At 42.0% G+C, this 6284-nt stretch overlaps 1 pseudogene; it reads left to right on the plus strand.

Moving 5' to 3' along the window:
• Window positions 1-2527: 2527 nt before the first annotated feature.
• LOC123108377 (uncharacterized) lies at window positions 2528-4499 on the plus strand (annotated as a pseudogene).
• Window positions 4500-6284: the final 1785 nt, after the last annotated feature.

Here is a 6284-nt window from a genome sequence, read left to right on the forward strand (position 1 = left end):
TCTCTCTATAATCCCTCTCGCGAGGTATACCCACCATCAATAAACAACAACAAGAAAGACCTAGGGCTTTACTCCACAATGGAGGCCCGAACTTAGGTAAATTCCCCTTGTGACCTCCGATCTATGACATGCAGCTATGCCAGGTACCCTACCGAGGGATCTGATGGTTTTCTGCATCATCGGATATTATGGTCAAGATTCCATTTGACGGTCATGACCCGTCATGGAGCCCGAGAGTCGCTTGGATTAAAAGCTCGACTGGATCAGACGGTGAGATGCGTAGTTGACGAACCAGGTGGGGGATCTATTGTGCCACAAAAGTAGCTCGATGATGTTTTCTAGCTCTACGCCAAACCAATTCACTCTGGAAATCATCACCCTCATGGACACAGTGCCGATGACCGACTCTCATGAGTTCCAGATCACTCGACAATGACACGACAAAATATAGACTCATCATCCTCAACAATACAAGTTGGTTTCCTAACCTAATGCCCAAGTCCGATGGCTTAGTTCTGAAGATGAAGTTTCAAGTAACGCACCTCCTCATGTCCATGACTGACAATGACCCACTCGGATAAGCCTAGGCATTCCTCAAAGATCACTTGGAGTTCATGACACGTTCTCGGACAAGCCACACGCCAAGCTCCCCGCTGAGCTTATTGGATATCACTAAGTCTATTACAAATTGCCTATCTCTGACCTTTTTCACATACTCTTTCGAGTCCATCAAGGCCTGTCTCCAGGCAACTTGATAATGATTGCAGCCGGGTTCCCCACAACAACCTTCCTCGTCCGAGGAGCCGGTGCCATCCCCAAGAACTTGAAGGATTCAGGGGCAACTAGCGGAGGGATCACCCGAGGTAGGCCCATGACAAGGGTTCGGCCCAATATGACCAACGACCCCAGCGCATCGTGAAGCTCATCCGATTGGAACAAGACGTGGTCAATCAAGACAAACACTACCTGTGGCGCCATCAAGATGACTCTTATGGCGACATGGTAATGCCACTAGTAATTGCCGCCATTATGGCCGCTATTACATCATGGCTCTTAACAACCCTTGTAACTCCACCTTCTCACCATAGTATATAAGGTGAAAATGGTGCGAGACATAGACATACTTACTTAAGTCTACATGTGAGACAATATCTCTGTAATCACTTAGCTCAAACAAGAGAAAAGCATCCAAGTAGGAGGGTGTTACCACTAGAATAGGGGGCCCATGCCCGAGTAAAACTCCACTGTGTTAATTCCCGTTCCTAGATCTTCCACATGTGCCTTGCCTCCACAAAATCCCCAAATCATGAGTATTGCCGTGAAATTCCTGCAACAATCTACAACACCAGGCTTTCTTTATTAGATTCATCATGAAATATATTTTGTATTTCATATACTCCCTCCGTTCCAAAATATAGCGCGTCCTCGGTTTCCGTGCTTCAACTTTGACCATTAATTTAATCAACAAGACCGACTGCGGCGGGCGAAAAAATTATATCAATGAATTCGTATTCAAAAAAAGTTTTTAATTATATAATTTTTGATCCCGCCGCAGTCGGTCTCGTGGGTTAAATTTATGGTCAAAGTTGAACCTCAAAAAGCGTGGGCGCGCTATATTTTGAAACGGAGGGAGTATTTGATATTAGCACATTTTTGTGCACTTGGTCAAACTTTAACTTGTTTGCCTTAGGACAATCCTAGAACTTAATTATGTTTTACCGCTGCTATGAGAGATGCTACTGTGAACCACCTATGGCCCCGATCCAGTTTCCTCTTCATAGGAAAACTCTTCAGTGAATTGCAGAAACTTCTTGATTGGTCATTACACATACACATGCTTATATGTTTTTTTTTTTTTGACAAATGATGAATTTTATTTGCTCAAAATGAAAATGAAGCATCAAGAAGATAAATAGCACAATAAACGCACACCGGAAGATACATAATACCGCTGCTATGAGAGATTGTACTAGCAGTGAACCCCTATGACCCTGATCCATTTCTTCCGTAAGAAAACTCTCCAACCACCTATGAAAGCCATGCATGCAACGTGTTTGTAGTGAGAGGGGAGAGAGGGCGCGCAACCCATGTGGATGGGCCAGTGGAGGACCAACAAGAGAAATGTATAAATAATACGGCCGGTGTGTCGACTTGCTCCATGCGCTGTCATTTGCTCTTGCCTCGCCGCGCCAGCTGAGCCGCTCCAAATCACTTTGGCACTCGTACTACTCGTAGATAGATCCCTTGCGCACGCACAAAACGAGGAAACTACTCTGCTGAATGGCAATAATTTGTGCCAAATGGTCCGTGACCAAGAAAATGAATTATTAGGTGAGATCTGGAAGGATGAGGTTGGTCCCCTGGATTCATAGAACTTGTACAGGAAAGGATGATGTTCTCGTTTTTCTCGCACGTGAGTTGCATGTATACGTTAAGCGGCAACACGGCAGCAGTATATATAGCTACTATGCACAACGTAGATAGTCACGCAAACACACACAACACACACACACACACACACACACACACACACACACACACACACACACACACACATGAAGAAATGTTTCCAGTGACGGGTTCGCCAAAATGCGTTGCTTTCCGATCAAAGCATGCCCGCAAGTACCTAGGTAGCGTGCATGCAGGCAACGAGGAGAGCCGCGGCGGAGACAGGTTCTTCGAGGAGCTGAGCGACGGCGCCGATGACGTCGATGTCCTTGCAAGCCCGTACACTAGATTCTACCTGGAGCCCTCCAAGGAGCACGACGGGCTACTGCACGTCAGGTGCTGCCACAACAACAAGTACTGGGTGGCCAAACATGGCGGTGAAGGCAGCGGCCACTGGACCATCGGCATCGTCAATGAACCGGACGACGACCTGTCCAAGCCGTCATGCACGCTTTTTGAGCCCGTCCCTCTCACGGACGGGGACAATAATCTATCCATCAGGTACGTATAGTATCATCCATCTCTTGTATCTACATATCAATTTAGCAATCATTCTATATCTACTACTCACTCTGTCTATAGTGCTGGAGCATTATTATTTTTTGTTAAAATTGTACTGGACGAAGCCTCCACATAGAATCAATTAATAATTACTACCTTCGTCCCATAACATAATATACATTTTTGACATTACAAACACTCTTATATAATGGCACAGAGCGAGTAGTGTCTTGGAGGAAAAAGAAAAAGAAAAAAAATATCAACACCGATATCTGCTTGGTTTAGTAGTCCTCGTTCTAATAGGCTGGGAATGCATGCATGCAGGTTCTTCCGTCCCCAGCAGACAACAAGCTCTGAATCTGATATGACCAAGGAAAGGGGACAACTGAAGAAGCCTACCTGCATCTGGGAACTGGAGGGCATGAAAAAGCAGTTGATCAAGTGAAATCTCTTCATGATTTCTCCGCCATTGATCTGTCAAAGCAATTGGTACTCCCCAAATACGTTGCTTTTAAAGGCGACAATGACATGTACCTCCGGGCGAGGATCATCCAGAAACACAATTACTTGGAATTCTCATCATCTGATATTGCAGATTCAACTGTGGTCAACACTATTTTCCCCAACTGCGCTAATGGGAACGTGCGCATAAAATCTAACCACTTCAATAGGTTTTGGAGGCTCAGCCCCAACTGGATCTGGGCTGACTCCGCCGACAGCAGCAGCAGAGACCGTGACACGCTCTTCAGGGTGGTCATGTTGCCCGACTACATCGGTCTCCAGAACCTGGGAAACTCCAGGTACTGTAAGAGGCTAACTGCAGACAGGAAGACAAGCTGCCTTAACGCCGCCGTCGATACCATCACACTTGAAGCAAGGTTACGGGTGGAAGAAGCCGTACTTTCGCGAGAGATCTATGGCGTGGAGTTCAAGCTCTCCGAAGCTAGGATCTACGATGAGAAGCCTCTTACCTATCCCAGCATGACTTCAACCAATGACACCAACGAACTACATGCCAAGACCCTGACCCTGAAATACGAGGAGACGCAGGCCAAGACCTGGAGCTCGACTGTTAGCCTCAAGATCGGTGTCACTGCCAAGTTAAGAGCCGGGATCCCGGTCATAGCAGAAGGGAAGGTTGAGGTATCCACTGAATTCAACTCAGAATACGAGTGGGGGTCATCCATTCAGACAACGGCGTCAAAAGAGGCCTCCTATCAGGCTGTGGTGCTTCCGATGACCAAGGTGACAATCAGAGCGGCTGTGACTCAGGGTTCTGTGGACGTCCCGTTCTCCTACACTCAGAGGGACATTCTGACCACAGGAGAGGTTGTTACCTACAAGATGGACGACGGCCTGTTCACTGGTATGAACAACTATAATTTCCAATTTGAAACCACACAAGAGCCCATTTGATGTGAAGATGCATGCATTAGTTAGCCGTATTAAATAAAGCCATCCCTGCCTTGGAGTGGCCCGGGTTTTCTGTGTGGTTATTCGATGGTGTTTTGTAACTTTTTTTACTTTGTGGGTTGTGTGCTCTTTATATGTTTCCCTCTATCCACTGTATACTTTTCTATGTGATGATTTACAGAATATTGTGCCCCCTCCATTTTGCTTTATTTGGCGTAGTTGTGCTAATTCAGAGCATCTCTAGCAGCTCTTGATACGGTTGCGTATACACGTTTTGGATGAGGATATGGCCAAACAGGCCTCCATCTACTCATCTAAACAATTTTGTAAATATAGACGCCCTCAAATTTTGTCTCGAATCACCACCACGATGTAGGAGTACCCCTAGGGATGGAGAGTTGTGACCAACCCAAGAAGAGAGAAACTTGTCTTTGCAGGAGTTGGGAGTGCACTAATCTGATTTCCAAAAGTACCAGTAATCTTTATACAGATATGCTAATAAATTATAACAAAAAAATAATTGTTAAATTATTTTCTGTCTAACAAGATACATGGCCAGCTAATATGGCTATACTTGATTAGTAGTTTCAAGTAGTTTCATGTAGTTTCATGTTGTTGTTGTTGTTGTTGTAGACAGAAAAAAAAATAGACGGACGGGTCCCCACTCCTCTTGCCTCCGAAAAGGTTGTCGGGCGGGGAGGAGGAGGGGGGACCGATGTCGTGGCCTTGGGAAGGGGCGTGTCTATACCTCTCTTATAGCAAGTTGGAAGCCATTCTCGCTTGCAGTGCTCGTAAATGGACTAGGTGGCCCATGTCTCGCGATAAGCAGTAGGGCTCAGTTGGGGTGCACACAAGTTAGTTTTATCGTATTTGAAACTTAAAATTACTTAAGACAAAATAAAAGCCGTGAATTTGAAAAAAATATTTAACACATAGTAAAAAACATTCAAAACATTTATTTATGCATTTGAAAAATATTAAACATTTACAATGTTTTCTTGTATATATGAAATGTGTACAACGTGTATGAAAAAAGTAGATTTCCAAATATATATCTGAAAATAGTTAATTATGTATTTGAAAATGTTACTATGGTGTAAAAATTGTTAGCATAGTTATAAAAAGTGTTTCAACATTTATTGGGAAAATGTTTAACAGGTATACGGAAAAATGTTCAAAAACATGTGTTTGAAAAATGTTAATCATGTATTTAAAAAATATTTAATGTGTATAAAAAATGTTTATAGCATACCCAAATAGTGTAGTATATGTATAAAAATGTAGACATCAAAATATTTATTGGAGGAAAATGTGTCAGGTGTATACAAAATGTATATTGTGTGTGAAAAAAGTTAGACATCAAAACATATATTTGGAAAAAATATTTAACCACAAATTTATTTATTTTAACATCATAACAAATTTTGCTGACGTATCTGTAAAATATACAATATTTATAAAATTGTGGACACTAAAACATTTATTTGATCGAAAAATGTTAACCAAGTATTTGAAAAATATTGAACGTTTACTAAAAAATTACATTGTATAAAAAAGTATAATGTATATAAAAATAGGCATAATAAAATATATGTTAAGAAAATGTTAGTCATGTATTTAGACAATGTAAACATGCATAAAAACTGGTCCTGACGTGTACACATGTGTAGGAAAAAAGAAAATGAGAACATAAAAGAAATAAATAAACCCAAAGAAGAACCTACAGACCAAACAAGCAGATGATATAGTGAAAATAAAAAAAATAAAAAATGGAAGAAAACACGAAAAAAACAATTAAAAAGAAAAAACAAGAAAAATAAATAGAAAACCATGTGAAACAGTGAAAACCAAAAAACCCCGATGAAACCCATAACAAAAAAACAGAGAAAAGAAATAAAGAAAAACACAACTAAAAATTGAGC

This window comes from Triticum aestivum, chromosome 5A, assembly GCF_018294505.1.
Source record: "Triticum aestivum cultivar Chinese Spring chromosome 5A, IWGSC CS RefSeq v2.1, whole genome shotgun sequence".
Taxonomy (NCBI): Eukaryota; Viridiplantae; Streptophyta; class Magnoliopsida; order Poales; family Poaceae; genus Triticum; species Triticum aestivum.